This window comes from Protopterus annectens, chromosome 3.part1 (assembly GCF_019279795.1).
Source record: "Protopterus annectens isolate FY-2018-M chromosome 3.part1, PAN1.0, whole genome shotgun sequence".
Taxonomy (NCBI): domain Eukaryota; kingdom Metazoa; phylum Chordata; order Ceratodontiformes; family Protopteridae; genus Protopterus; species Protopterus annectens.
This window is the reverse complement of record NC_056732.1, coordinates 428,184,732-428,201,134: the sequence shown is the minus strand read 5'-3', so window position 1 is coordinate 428,201,134 and position 16,403 is coordinate 428,184,732.

The window sequence follows — 16,403 nt, the reverse complement described above, 5'->3', positions numbered from 1 at the left end:
CCTAAGAAAGAAACACAAAAAGACAGATCCAAAGATTGCTTCTTCACTGAATCAGCATCAGACACAAAATCAGCTTCCTCAGATCCTGTATTATCATATCCAAGCCTTTACCTTGGCCAAAATATTCTACCTACATTGATCTGGTGCCCTCTCGCTGGCATTCCAGATCTCCCTCTGTGGCCTTATTGTCTCATTTTTCCAGAAATCTGACCAAGGCTGATGTGGATAGAATGATGAGGAAGTTTCTCCTGGGGCAGATTCAGATGGAAGTTCTATCTGTCCCTACCCCTTCAGGTCATTAAGCCCTCAACAACACTGCACCACCAATCTCTGCTCCTTCAGTGATCTGATTTGTGGCTTTGGAGCCCTTGGATCTGAGTTTTCTGGGACTGTCTGGGTCAGATCCAAAGAACATAGTATCTTTGACTCCAAGGCCTTCTTTGAGTGCACCAGCTCTGAGTGCATTGGAGCTAGATGACTCTCAGAGCCAAACTGTCCCTGTAGGATCTGAGGTATCGGAGTCAATTCCAAAGTTGTCAGAGCCATATGTGCCCCTTGGAGCTTCAGCATTGGATAGCTGTACTCTGACCTCTGCCTTGGCTTGACTGCCTTCAGGGAGTGGGTACTAATGAGGCAGAAGCATGGCTTATTAGCTCCTTTGACTTCCTTCTCCTAGGAGCATTCTGCTTTTGAGGTAGTGGAGAAAGTGTTTTCTACTTCTGCAGGCTGAATGGTTCCTCCCCCTTGAATCTCCCTACTGGATCATGTATGTCTCTTTGCCTTGTGCCTCATCATTCTACTCCACAGGAACATCCAACCCAAAGTCTTAAGGCTACCCAGCAGGGTATTAACTTTTCTTCTGATACTTCTGCAGTTCACTCCACCCAAGAGATCTCTAGCAAGAGGAAGTGCAAGAGGAGGCACTTAGACTCCCCTAAGGAGTCAGTCACTGAAGATACTGATTTTCATGTGGGGAAAGGGTTCCCAAGATCACCACTTAGAGCCATCCTAGAGATCCTTAAGCAGAAACGTGATTGGTCTACTGATAACTCTTCCTAAGAGGAATCAGTATTCCTGGAGGCCTTTGGGTCTGGCCCATCTACCTCCTAGGTCACTTCACCCAACAATGAGCTCACTGAGTGGGCATGACAGGAACCAGACATGGTTGAGCCTATCCCCAGGAGACCAGAATAGATTTTGGCATCACATAAAGGAAAGGAATTTTGGAGCAAGGGTGTACCAGTAGAAGAAATTCATGGGACAGAGTTCTACTGTCCATCCCACTAACAGGGAGTCAAGGGCTTTGGACAGATTTGGTAAGTGTGTTTATGCTTCAGTAACATTTGCATTCAGATTGCTGAATTATTTTTCACACTTCACTAAATTACAGAGGGATTTGATTACAGAACTCACCAAATCCCTCACCAGGAGCAGTACATCTGAGGCTCAAACGTCTGTGACCTCACAGTTGGCTACTGTATAATTGATTACTAGTTCCTACATGAGGCTCATTTCACTTGCAGCTGAAGGTACATCAAGGGCTTCAGTTTCAGGCATTTCCATTAATAGGCATTCTGGATGCGCTTGTGTGACTTTGCGGAGCCCAAGTCCTCCTTTGTCAATGCACTTTTTGACAGAACCTCTTGGTTTGGCCCTAAGGTAAAAGACACACTCTGCAGTGGGAGTACATTTTTGACCCCTCAAAGGACCTTTTCCAGGAATTAACAAGGAGGTCAGAAAATGTGATTCAGAAAGTCCCTGGGTCCTTTCCAAGATTCATGTGGAGATAGTTCCCCTGGAACTCAAATAGATGATGCCATCCACAGCCTGCAAAACCACGGTCCAGAGCTTTCAGCAGTGGAGGTTTTACCTGGGATAGAGAGATGACAAGAAATGATGTCATTCTGCAAGCTATCCCAGCAATAACATTTGAGATATTAATTTAAGAACTTTCTGAGAAAGACTGAGCATTCCGTATTCTGTCTTTGACCTGACAACATCAGCTAGAAGATCTATTCCCCACATCTGCCTTGTTGCTCTAATTAAGTGTATTAGGTTATAGTAATTCTCTTAAATATAGTCAGGAATATAGCAAAGCTTAAATTAGATGTTTTCTTTATTTATTTGAGACTGTCCTGCAATGTTGTTTTAAATATTTCCTGTGATTTTGAACTCTGGTGTCACTGTACATATATACTGAGTATTTTCTTGTTCTTTTATTATTTATTATTAAATATATTTAAACCTTTCATTGTGGCTGATCTGTCTAGAGCTATTTAAGCTCTGGGAGTACTTGCATATTTATTTGTTGACACTGAAGGCCACTCCTAATAGCCTTGCTCTTGGTCAGACTATAATTTGTATTGATAGTAACATTATACAGTAAGATTGAACACCCTTTGTTAAGGTCCTTAAAGACAAAGAGGTGGCTGGTGGTAGTAATAACTACCTTAAAGTCTGGGCAGAAGGGGGCACAGCTAGTAAACATTTGCCAGGCTTTCCCAGGTGTGTGTATAAATCAAACATCAAAGTGTGCATGTGAGAGCTACTTGGGCAGGCACACGATGCACTGGTTGGACAGAGAGGGTGCTGGAGGTCTTGGCTTGGCCACTTAACTGAGATCTCAACTCTATATGTGTGGCAGTGGGGAGTCTTATTGGGGATTTGGAGAAAGAGGGAGAAACCAGCCCCAGACTAACTGTGGTCTCTGTGTGCTCTTAAAAAAATTGCACTTGATGCAGAGAGCTGCATCTGGAAATACAATGTGTGTACCTGTCATCTTCCCAATGTATGCCCCCCACTGTTGCCAGTGGTGAGGATTGAGGCACCTTGATTACTGGGCCTGTGGTGGGGTGTCACACACACAATGGTTAAAATTTAGAAATACTTTCCGTGAGAAGGAAGCTTTAACATGGCACTTTTCCCATCTCAGTAAGACTTTGTTAGTCATAGGCTGCTCTACTGCCAAAGTTTCCAACTAGCAGATGCCTCAGCATGGAGAGTAGTCTTGCTGGCACAGCTGGATATTTATACAGCAAGCTAAGAAAGAGGTTAAGGCTAATTTGCAATGTGTTGTCCTCTAGAAATGCCACTGGCTATTGAGTGATTCAAAGGCTATTGGTCCAGATGACATGCCTGTAGAAGCATGGTGGTGTTTAGTTGAGATGGCAGTGGAGTTGTTAACTAGATTGTTTAATGTAGTCTTGGAAAGTGAGAGGATGCCTGAGGAGTGGAGAAGAAGTGTAATGGTACCGATTTATAAGAATAAAGGAGATGTGCAGACATGTAGTAACTACAGAAGAGCCACAACATGAAGTTAAGGTAAAGGTAAGTTAAGGTAAAAGAGCAGTGGAAGCTAGGTTAAGAAGGGAGGTGATGATTAGTGATCAGCAGTATGGTTTCATGCCAGGAAAAAGCACTACAGATGCGTTGTTTGCTCTGAGAGTGTCGATGGAGACGTACAGAGAAGGTCAGGAGGAGTTGCATTGTGTTTTTGTAGACTTAGAGAAAGCATATGACAGGGTGCCTAGAGAGGATTTGTGGTATTCTATAAGGAAGATGGAAGTGGCAGAGAAGTATGTTAGTGTGGTGCAGGATATATACGAGGGCAGTGTGATAGCATTGAGGTCTGCAGTAGCAGTGATGGATGCATTTAAAGTGGAGGTGGAATTACATCAAGGATCAGTCCTGTGCCCTTTCTTATTTGCAATGGTGATGGACAGGTTGACAGACGAGATCAGACAGGAGTCCCCGTGGACTATGATGTTTGCAGATGACATTGTGATCTGTAGTGAGAGTAGGGAACAGGTGGAGGAGACCCTGGAGAGATGGAAATATGCTCTAGAGAGAAGTGGAATGAAGGTCAGCAGGACTAAGAATATGTGTGTGTGAATGAGAGGGAGGATAGAGGAATGGTGAGGATGCAGGGATTAGAGTTGGTGAAGGTGGATAAGTTTAAATACTTGGGATCAACAGTTTAGAGTAACGGGGAGTGTGGAAGAGTGGTGAAGAAGACAGTACAGGCAGGGTGGTGTGGGTGGAGAAGAGTGTCAGGAGTGATTTATGATAGTCAGGTACCAGCAAGAAAGAAAGTGAAGGTTTACAAGATGACAGTGAGACCAGCTACGTTATATGGGTTGGAGACACTGGCTATAGCAAAAAAACAGGTTGCTGAGCTGGAAGTGGCAGAGTTAAAGATATCAATATTTGCATTGGGTGTGACGAGCATAGACAGGATTAAGAATGAGTATATCAGGGAGTCAGCACAATTTGGACAGTTTGGAGACAAAGCCAGAAAGGTGAGATTGCATTGGTTTGAACATGTGCAGAGGAGTGATGGTGGGTATATTGGGAGAAGGATGCTAAAGATGGAGCTGACAGGCAAGAAGAAAAGAGGAAGGTCTAAGAGAAGATTTTTGGATGTGGTCAGAGAGGACATGCAGGTGGTTGGTGTAACAGAGCAAGATGCAGAGGACAGGAAGAAATGGAAACAAATGATCCACTGTGGCGATCCCTAGTAGGAGCAGCCAAAAGAAAAAGAAATGATTTAGAGAATCATTTGCCTTTGAGGAAAAAGTGAATGCAGTCAAAAGACAGTAGTCACCCATTCATTCTTTTGGTAGTTGTCATGGTACAAATAAGTTCAACAAAGACAAGGAGTTAGGGTATGATAGTTTGTGTATGTGTGTGGATGTATTTGAGTGTCTGACAGGGCATGAATGAAGACAGATGAATGAGTGTTTTTGTGTGTGTGTGTGTGTGTGTGTGTGTGTGTGTGTGTGTGTGTTTGTGGTTGCTCTAGACAGAGGAAAGGGAATCAAGAGTCAGGATGTGTGTGTATAGAAATGTCTATAGGAGTGAATGGATAAGTGTTTCCATGAGTGTGATCAACCATATGGTGCGGCTTGGATGTGTTTGTGTGTGTGTGTGTGTGTGTGTGTGTGTGTGTGTGTGTGTGTGTGTGTGTGTGTGTGTGTGCGCGCGCGCGCGCGTGTCTGTGAATACCTGGGAGTGTGTGTTTGACAGGGTGTCTGAATGTGTGTGTATGTGAGTGTAGGGTGTTGCCTCTTTAACTGGCAATGTGATATATGGTCTGCTTAGGTCAAGCACTACTACTATCAGGTCTAACAGTGCTAGTGATAGCTAACGTATAAGCTGATAATGAGGTCATTCTCAGTGTGATCACAGTAATCACTGAATCACATTTTCTTACCATTGTAAAGATTGACCTACCTGTGCAAGACAAAATCTTAGGGTCTGTGAAAACAAAACACCACTGCTCGCACTGCTAGTTATATTGCAACTGCAGCATTACAGAAATGCAAGATCAGAGGACACTAAAATGTACAGCAAAGTTTTACAGACTCACATATGCCGCTTCAAGGATGCAAAATTATTATTATTATTATTGTTATTATTATTATTATTATTATTATTATTATTATTATTATTTTTTTCATTTTTCTGTTGGGATATTCACAGATTAAAACACTCTACAGTAGACTGCATGTAAGCATAGCGTCTCATTCTGGTGAAGGTGGCAGTATACATATGTGAAAAAAATGTAAAACAATTAAGCAAACCTTTACCAATTTAAATTTTGATCCTGTCAGGTACGAAAGCCATGCTTGTGCCTTTGATTCTTATCAAGTGAATTTTTAAAAATGCTGGATAATTTATCAGACATAAAAGGCAGCATGTTTGAATGAAAGCATACAGTGCAGAGAAATAACTTAGCACCTGAAAATACCTATCTGAAAACATTTCAAAATAGTTTTTGTTGTCAGCATTTATGTCGTAGAACTGTAACATTTTTGTTTCACTTGTGTTGTTAAATTTACATGTGTTATGATGGATTATTCTATGCTTTAGATAGTCTTACTGTCATAAAGCTGCATCTAAATCATGGGACAGTTACAAATTAACACTGATTTGGTGGTATGCCCATCTTACAGGTTAGAATAAAACAGTATTTCATGACTTTCCCAGAAATCCAATATTGCTATTCTATAATCGACTTTAAATGTAGTTAGCATTAATCATAAAATATGTTTACATATGCTACACTACCTTTATGCCTCTTGTTTTAGAATGATAGTCTGTAGTTTTTGTCCAGATGTGTTAAAGTCAGTAAACAGATTCTTTTCAAGTTTGATATGTCTTTTTATCATTTTTACCAATTTAACTCTTCACTGATATCCAAGACATACTCATGTGTTTTTCAGCATTCTATAAAATATTACTATTCCTGATAAAAGTGATTATTGTTAATTCTTACATGTTCATATTATAAAGCAAATTTCAACTGAGTCTGCTATAAAGTTTCCCCAGGAAAAAAAAGAAGATAAAATCATCTGATCTTTTTTCTATAATACCGGAATGTCTTATTCTCACATAGGTAGCAGGTATGAGAAATACTGCGCCTAAAATCATCTATTGCATTTCTTTTTCATTAATATTACTGGCCATTACATTCTACACTGATTTTCGATTTTGTACGTTTTTACTTCTTTAAGATGCGAGAACAAGTTTATTTAAACCTGCTACATTTTCTTTCACAACATCAGAACTAAGAATCATCTAACCTAAAAGTTAAAACCATAATCCCAGCAACAGTTTCTGAAAGGTGTACAATGCACTATTCATCAAAACTAATGCCATTTGGAAACCTGTAGTTTGTAATTACTGTGCTTTGGAAAGGCACCTTAGTAGTCATTTGTAAATTCCTTTTGTGAAATAATTGGAAATTCTACAAAAAGAAGTAAAACATTCATTACCCCTTTAGCTTCATTAAAATCTAACAATTTAAAGGAATGACAGGCATTGTTATACATTAAATTAACTATATTGCATGCAAATGAAGGCACTGCTTTGCCAAGATGAATCACCACTATTCTAAATTGGGAGCTATATTATCTATAAAACATGAAACTCTGATATATATGACTTGAGAAGAAACTCCTCGGGCTTTTTTAAATATTAACTCATTGCAGTAAGCATCATTCCTAGGCACAGTTCTAATCTTATTTATAAAGAAATAAATTGCGTACATATAAAGCACTGCAAGCATTTAGACATTCAGATACACAGTAATGCTGGTGTACTTCTTACATAATTAACTGCATTTGGTAAATCAAGGAAGTATTTGATACTTAATGGATTTCTACCTAACTTTACTATGTGGTCCTGAGATACATGGCATATTTTCTAAGTCTGAACTTGATCTAGTCCGCTTTATTCATATTCATATTCATATTCATATTCATATTCATACTGCATCAATAACAATGTGCTTTTTAATAGTGGGAAGACATGTATGCCCAGAAAAAAACAGTAACAAAATGACCACCAGTCATAAGAAAAGACATAGCATCTGGCAAATAAATGAACTAGGTGCGGTGTACTTACTCTTCTGACATGATCCCATCACTGTTGGTCAAGGATTTGTGGTAAGCCTGTAATTTTAGATGTTATGCATATGCAGTGCTAACTGATGGTTAGCTGTTAATGTAATCAGTGTGTTGGAAACAATGGTCATTAAATAAAAAAGAAGGTTATGTACATGCCATAATGTGCCATCCGTGTTGTCCATTTTCATTCTTTCTTAACAATTCGGTTCGGATCCAACCCTCGGTCTGACTCACCCATTATTTTCAACTCGTGGCCACTAGAAAACTCTCAAGCTCCTCCCTTACCCATAATACTCTATCCCCTAATATACCTCAGATGTTATTTGCTGTCTTATAGTACCAAAAGAAATATTAGCATCCTGATAACAGAAATCCATATCTGGAGCTCAGAATAAGGAACAGTTTTTCCCTTACAAGGTCTCACTCTTCCAGAAGTCATTAGTCCAAAGGCAGAGGGTAGGTATGAGGGAAATTGAGTAAGAATGAAAATGGACAACACAGATGGAATGTTATGGGGAGTACATAACTTTTTTTATCTGATGTTGTCAATTTTCATTCATTCCTCAACATTTGTAACAGAGTTCCCAACTACTTGAAATCCAGAGAGGACTATAATGAAGGATATGCTTGAGCACAGTTGAGCCATAAGCTGCTCTTCCCCTTGAGACCAGATCCAATTTGTAATGAGTAATAAAGGAATGAGGATTAGCCCAAGTAGCAGATGCACAGGAAACCATGGATAAAAATACTGATGATGTTGCCATGGACCTGGTTGAATGGGCTCTCAAATGTTTTGATAAGGAAAGGCCTGATTTGTTGACAAAGGATATACAACCAGTCAGCTATGTGGCTAAGGTTACCTCTGTGACCTTCTTGCCTAATTTGGAATCCAAAAAGGAGACAAACAATTGATCTGATTTTCTGAATTTTTTTGTTCTATGTAAATAAAAATGCAATTACCTGTGAATGTCCAGCAGTGTAACATATATTCACATTTGTTTGTAAAAATGTGGAAAGAAAACTGGCAAATTTATAGATTGGTTGATGTTTGATTCTGACACCACGTTAGGAAGGAAGGAAGGAAGGAAGGAAGGAAGGAGGGAAGGAAGGAAGGATTGTTTTGTAAAGTTACCCTTTCCTTATGATATACCAAGTAAGGAGGCTTAGAGATAGTGCTTGAAGTCCTGACAGTCTTCTAGAAGAAGTGATGGCTACCAAAAGTATACTTTTCCAGGTCAAAAGTTTTATCTTGCATTTAACTGCTGGTTTGAAAGGGGAATAAATTAAGGCCCGTAATACCATATTTAAGTCCCATGGAGGAGCTGGATCCTTATAAGGGGGTCTCAAAAAAAGGGCACCTTTCAAAAAGGCCTTAGAAATTTTAGATGAAGCCAATGAGGAGTTTTCACTTCCAAAGTGAAAATTAGTAATGACATCTAGTTGTACCCTAATAGTTGAGGAGCTGGCTCCTTCTTTGAAAATTGTTGATAAAAATCAAGGACACTATGCACTGGTGCTGAAAAAGGGTCAGTATGTTTCTGCTGTGCCTAAAAAACCAAATCTTCCATTTACGCCTGTATAGTTTCCTTGTGGAAGCTTTGTGGGAAGGCAAAATATATAACGGACAGGGGAAGAGAGCGTACGCTGTCTGGCTATCAATGGAAGTAGAGAAATTTTGTGGTCAGTTTTAGGTTTGCACATCCAGGTAAATCATTCCTGCTGGTTGAGACAGAAGGTCTGGAACTGGAATGAGAATCCAAGGAAGGCAGACTAGATGAGGCCAAAGTAGGGGGAACCAAATTTGTTGAGGCAAGTGACGGGTGATGAGGCTGCCTTTGGTCTTCAACCAGGGTGCTTTCTGTATAAATTTTGGGGATTAAAGGAGTTGAAGGATAAGCAAAGTGGAGTCCAGAGGGGCCAGTTGTGTAGGAGACCATCTGTCAATGACTCTCCCAGCATGAAGATTAGGGCAAAGAACCTGCTGCACTTGTTGTTTAGGGATGATGCAAGCAGGTCACAGCATGGCTGTCTCCATTGGTGAAAAAACATTTCCGCCACTTCCTTGTTGGGATACCACTTGTGAGGTACTAGAATAGACTTGCTCAACTTGTCCACCATCACATTGGATTTTCCTGGGATGTGCTCTGCTATCAAAAATTGTTTGGAAGAGATTGGCCATTGCCAAACTCTGACAGCTTCTCAACACAAATGGTGAGATCTGGTCCACCCTTGTTTGTTGATGTACCAAACTACACCCATATTGTCTGTCTGAATCATAATTCTCCTGAAAGTGAGAAAGTCTTGGAAAGCCTGCATTGCTAAGACCACTGCTCTCATTTCTAGGACATTGATATGTGTATTGGCCTCTTCAGCAGACCATGTACCTTGGACTGTTTTTCCCTGGATATGCCCCCCCCCCCAATCTGGGATTCATCCATGGTCACTATGGTCTTGCATTGAGAGAGAATGAAGGAGTGGCCTTGAAGACACTGAACTGAGCGGATCTACTACCAAAGGTATGTTTTGCATGCTTGGGTAATTTTTATATGAGTGGACATATGCTGATAAAGAATGGACCACTGAGTTGCTAACATCCATTGCAGAATCCTCATGTGAAATCTTGCTAGAGGAACTAGAACTATTGCCACAGATATTGATCCAAAGGCTTGCAGGATCAATCGGGCTGAATTTGAGGAATTTTGGGTTATCTTTCTGACCTGGAATTAGATAGTCTGTACTCTCTGAAAAGGAAGAGAGGCTGTCAGCGATATTATGTTGAAAACTGCTCCTATGAATTTTGATGTCTGAGATGGTTCTAATTGAGATTTGTTGTAATTGATGATAATCCTCAGAGGAGAGCAAGTCTGGAGTACCTGGCTTCAATCATTTATTAGTACATGCCTGGTTGGAGTGGTTATGAGCCAGTCATACAAGTATGGAAACACTCAGAATCTCTGCAGTCTCAAATGAGCTGCTACCACTGCCATGCAATTGGTGAACACCTTGGGGGCTGTGGTGAGACCAAAAGGCAGAGCTCTGAACTGATAATCACTGTCTCCCAGCCAGAAGCATAGGTACCTCCTGGATCACCTGTTCATTTTTATGTGATAGTGTGCATCCTGAAGATCTATTGAGCACATCCATACATCCTTTTGCAGGAAAGGCTGAATCTTCACTATCCGCAACTTGGTATACTGAACAGAATTCCATCAGGTACAGCTGATGTTTCTTTTTTTATTGTAAATCTTCAAGGTTTGTCAATCAGTGATCAATTATGTAATGTTTTAAAAAAGGGTTAGAATTTTGTGCCTTCTAGACAGACGAACAAGTTTTATACTATTAACGCATTGAGAGATTATGTTAGAAAGTTAAACTTTAAACTAATAATAGAAATGCTTCTAATGTTTTTCATAAACCTAGCACTTTTGATCCACCTTTGAAAAAAGAATTATAATTGTTTCTTATGGTATGTGATATGTGAACAACAAATTATTGAATTACTTAACAAAAAGCCTGCATATAGGTACTATAATTTGAATGTTCAGCAGAAAAAGTTTATAAATGAGTTATTAAGTAATGAGGACATTTTGGTAACAAAAGCAGATAAAGGGAATGCATTAGTTATATTAAACAGAGACCAATATGTGTTTAAAATGGAATAAATGTTATTTGATGAGGCATTTTATAAAGTAGCTATGTTTAGAGAAATAAAAAATGTATATTTATTTATAGATGGTCAAATAGAAGAGTGATTTCTAACAGGATGTATCACTGAACAAGTAAGGCATTTTTTTCAAATTGAGGCACCCAGTATTAGTTGTATTTTTGGTTTACCTAAAATACATAAAACTTTGGATGACCTACCCATGAGGCCAATAGTAGCCAGCAATGGGAATAAAACAGAAGCTTTGGCTATTTATGTAGACAAGCATTTGCAACAGGTGGTAGAGGTCAACATATCTTACATCAAAGATTCTTTTGACTTCAAACTTAAAATCACAAATGTGAGGGTACAGAAAGAAGATAGTTACCCTAGACATTTAGTCATTGTGTACTGTAGTACCCAGTAACAAAGGAATGGAAATGGTCATATCTGAATTAATTAAATCCAAAAATTTTCATCTAGCACTGTTGGCCTATTAATGAAATGTTGGACCTGATTTTAAGTTACAATTTTTTTTAATTTAATGATAAGTTATACCGTCAGGTAAATGGAGTAGCAATATGTGCAGCAATGGCACCTAGTTATGCTAATGTTTATATGCATGGATGGGAAAGGTGAAAATGTTTTCCAAAGTGTTTTTATGAAAAATATTGTATTTTAGTGTTTTATTCATTATGCCTGTTTAATTTGGAGAGGTGATGTTAAATCTTTGTGTGATTCTTTGCAATATTTAAACAATGTGTGCTCTTTTATGAAGTTTACCTCTGTCTATGATTGTAATATTGTAGTTTTTTAGATTTTACTGTTTACAAAGAAGGTGATAGACTGACTACTATATATAAAAACAAGTACTAAATAATGCTTATTTGCATTATGACAATATGCATCCAAATAAGACCAAAGTTAACATTGTCATAGGACAATTGAAGAGGGTGCATGAGTTAACAGATAAAGATGAAGATTTTCAGACGGAAGGAGTTTCTTTGTGTAAGAAATTTATCAGCAGAGGAAGTCCAGAAAAAATTATCATGGGTAATTCTATAGAAGTATATCAAAAGAGAAACAAGGGGGCACAAGGAGAGTCCCTTAAAAAACATTTGGTTTCCGAACGTCTCTTCAAGTAGTAAATTGTTTGGATACAAAGGCTATCAAGAACATTGTTCCAAACAGTTGGAAACTTTTTAAATGCAATTCTGATGTTGTTAAAGTAGTAGGAGATGCACCAATTTTGTGCAAAAGAGGGGAAAAAGTTTTAAAAATCTGTTTCAAAACAAATTGAATCCCCCCCAAAAAGTGTGCAAATCCTGGAATGTACAAATGTTTTAATTGTAACCTAAGTAATTTTTTATTGACAGATGTGAATGAAATCGGTATTGGTGGTTACAATACACATTTAAAAGATAGATATACATGCAAATCTATGTTTATAGTGTATTTAGCTTTATGTGTGTCATGTGATTCTTTTTATGTTGGATGCACTACGAGGGAGTTAAATAGAAGAATGTATGAGCACAAGCATGCTGTGAGTATCAAAGATGATAAGAATGCACTTGGGAAACATTATAAAGAAAATGAATGTGATTTTAAGTTTTGTGTCTTAGATGAAGTTTTGAACTTTGATAATAAATTCAATGCTGAGGACGAACTCAGGTGGAAGGAATATAAATGTCAGGTAAAACTAAATGCCTGCCATCCGCCTGGATTAAAATATAGGGAAGACTTTATAGCCTTCCTTAAAAAGGAAAGGGTTGCAGCATTAATTAATGGCCATGCATTTCTGCATCTTAATTGATGTTCTTTTATTTTATAAATATTTAAACATTTTTTCACATTATTCAGTCTGAAAATGTCCAGTCTGGACGAAAGCACTTACTGTTTGATGTATTTTACTTGTCATTTTTTTGGTTATTTCTTCGGTGTTTCAGTTTGTATTTTTTAGGTTACAGCTTTTGGAGTGCTTTTGGACCTAATAGTATCCCAGGCTGTATTCTGCACCATCTCCAGCAAGAACTAGCTTTGCCGTAAAGCACCCTGTTCAACCACAGCCTAATTAGAGGCTTCATTCCAACAGAGTGGAGAACCGCCATTGTCATCCCTTTGCACAAATGTGGTACCACTACTGACCTGGGAAACTATGGCCCCATTAGCTTGACAAGTCTGAGCTGTAAAGCCATGGAGCGTATTATTACGACTCACATAAACATGGACATATGCAATCTCCAAGCACTCAACCCCACCTAATTCAAATTCTTCAGGGGGATATCTTAACTATTGAACCTAGTTGACTTCTTTGAGACTGTCACCAAGGTCCTGGATGAGAGAAAGTCAGTACATACTGCTTACCTTGACCTGACCAAGGCCTTTGACACAATCCCCAACTTGGGCATCATTGAAAAGCTAACATAACTAGGTGTTAATCCCTATCTCATCAGATGGGTAGTTAACTGGCTCACAGATAGGACACACAAGGTCAAAACAGGTGCCACCACCTCTGACGGCAGACCTGTCACTAGTGGTGTTGTCCAGGGATCTGTCTGGAACCCCTAATGTTTTACATCTACTTCTCAAAGGTCCAGGCAAAGACAGAGAGCCTGTGGCTGGCCAAGTTTGCAGATGACTGTAAGTTGGGTGCTGTCATTGACTCCCCAAATGATGTTAGCATACTGCAAGAGGTCTCACAGCTACAAATAACTGGTGCAAAAGTCATGACCTTAAGTTAAATGCAAAAAAATGTATTATCATACCATTTGGCAAAAACACAGCCCCTACTGATTACCACATCAATTGCAACCCCCTAAGCACACAATCTGTGGTGAGAGACCTGTGTACTCAGGTTGACAACAATTTTACATTCAACCATCATGTGGCGGCAGTGGTCAGAAAAGCCTTTTTACTTGGTTCATTTCATAAGTAAAGGGATTGCATGCAGAAAAAAGGAGGATGTTCTTCGTGTTTCCCTGTTGCAGTCATCACATTTGAGTTATCTGCCTGCAGGTAGCCCTCAGCCGGCTTGAATACCAGAGTCTTCGGATTTGGGCATCGGATGCTATTGCTTCTTCCATGACGTCAGGTCATCAGGGGTATAAAACATGCATCCGACACCATTACATCAGTCTTTCTTGCTGTGTGGTGCCCGAAGCAGAAGCAGTTTGTATGTGCCAGTCGGCTGACTCCTGAAATTTGCATTTTCAAGTTTCAGACCTGAAGTCTTCAAAAAGATAGCACCATGGTGGGGATCCTTTTTTCTTGCTCTAACCGATGTCAGAAAAAATTAACAATTGTCTTGCCTGTGGAAAGCAAATACCTCATAGAGATTTTCATTCTTACTGCGTCACCTGTTTAGGCCCTGACCACGACGTCCCTCGCTGTCGGTTTTGTGCCTTGTTCAACTCCAGAACCATTCATCGTCGGGCTATTTTTGTAGCTAAATACTTTAGTTCTCAGTCTCCGTACTCCAAAATGGCTTCGTTAAGCCATGCAACTAGAGATCTCCCAAAAAACATAAGGATAAAGACAGAGAGAAACCGCATACGTCCAAAACTGCCAACGATGCTTCCGATAAGCTAGTCACCAGTCTGCTGGTACTCAGTGAGGTGCTTTTGCAGCCCCTGATACCCACTACTACAGATTCGCAGGCCTCTACTGAGACCCATTCAGAGTGCCATGAGATGCTTCTTCGACTATGGAACTGGCGGATGTCGCTACATTAGATGGGTCCGGAACCACTGTGCAGGCACCCGGCTTCTGAGGGTGTATTCAGGCCTACCAATTTTCATATCAAACCGACGACTTTGTTTCAAGCTAAAAATACTGAATTCCTCATGCATAAAGCTCGAAAACCGATGAACAAAGTGCATTCTCAGGCCCATGTGCCTCAAAAACAAATAATTAGAATGGCTGAAGACCTTATTACCTTAATTAGGGGAAGCCAGCCTTCCCCCCTCGAAGAGACCTAGAACTGATTTTCTTTCTGATTCTTCTGATCAGGAGTTTGATATCTCTGTTCCTTCTGACTAACAGGATTAACCCTTATCTACTTATGAGGATTCTGATGCAGAGGATTCCATTCCCTCTGCTTCCCCTCCAGAAGATTTTTCTTTTGGTAAAACCTTGCATACCCTTAGGGAGCATTTCCGCTGGGATAGCCAAGACTATTCTCAATCCAAAAAGAGACTTAGAGAATTTTTAAACCTGCCTCAACACAGGTCTCTAGCTATCCCTCCTGTTCTGGAGATTGTAGATGATGTTTTCTTGGAATCCAGCCTTACCTCAGACACTTTGCCTCCAGCTCCCAGGAAACCTGACAGGTACTACAGAGTACCTGACTCTCACAAATTCCTTTTCAAGAATCCTACTGCGGATCCAGAGACCATTTCCCAAGGACCAAAAGGCATTAAGGCTACTACTGCCAAAAATCCTACCCCTTCTGATAGGGATTCTGGAGCTTTAGACAGATGGGGTAAGAAGGTATATACTTCTGCCACTTTGGCCATTAGGGCTTTAAATTGCCAGATTCATATGTTAAAGTATCATCAGCATATTATGGTCAAAATTAAACAGAAAATTATGTTGATTCCTGACTGTGCTGAGCACAAAGATTTACAAGAGTTAATGCATTCTGCAGACCAAGTAGGTAAACATGCTTTGCAATGTGGTTTTGATGCTTTAAAAGCATCTTGCAGGGCTGCTGTCACTGGGTCTGTACTTAGAAGGCATGCTTGGCTTAAGGAACAAAACTTGCTAGATCATGTTAAAGCTAAATTACTGGATGCACCCGTACACCAAGAGCGCCTTTTTGGCAACAAAGCAGAAGAAGTCCTCAAAAGGATGGTGGAAAAAGCTAAATCTATGCAAACTGTTAAAGATTTCTTACAAGTACAACTACCTAGATTCAAAAGACATTGGCCTTCAAAGAACTGGTCCTTTCCAGCCTTTCCAGGCCTTCTCAGTCCAAACCCAGGAGCAGCAGACCACCAAGACTTCAGTCTCAGGCTATGCACATATCTAAGCAGTGGGGGGCCCTCACTTCCAAAGCAGGGAGTAGTAAGCCTCCCCCCTATGGAAAAATTCCACAATGACTTATCCTTACCCCTACCAAGCCTTGCTAAACTACTTGCTCCCTTAGGAGGAAAGCTCGCCCTGCATGCAAAAATCTGGGAAATCATTACCCAGGACAAATGGGTTTTAAACATAGTTTCCCTAGGATACAGATTCCATTTCCACTCACTCCCAACCCCAAGTAGATGGCCAGACCTTCCCCCAAACCAGTGGGTGGAGGCCCAAAAACAAGTGCTGTCTATCCTCAGTATCAGGGCTATTCAACCTGTTCC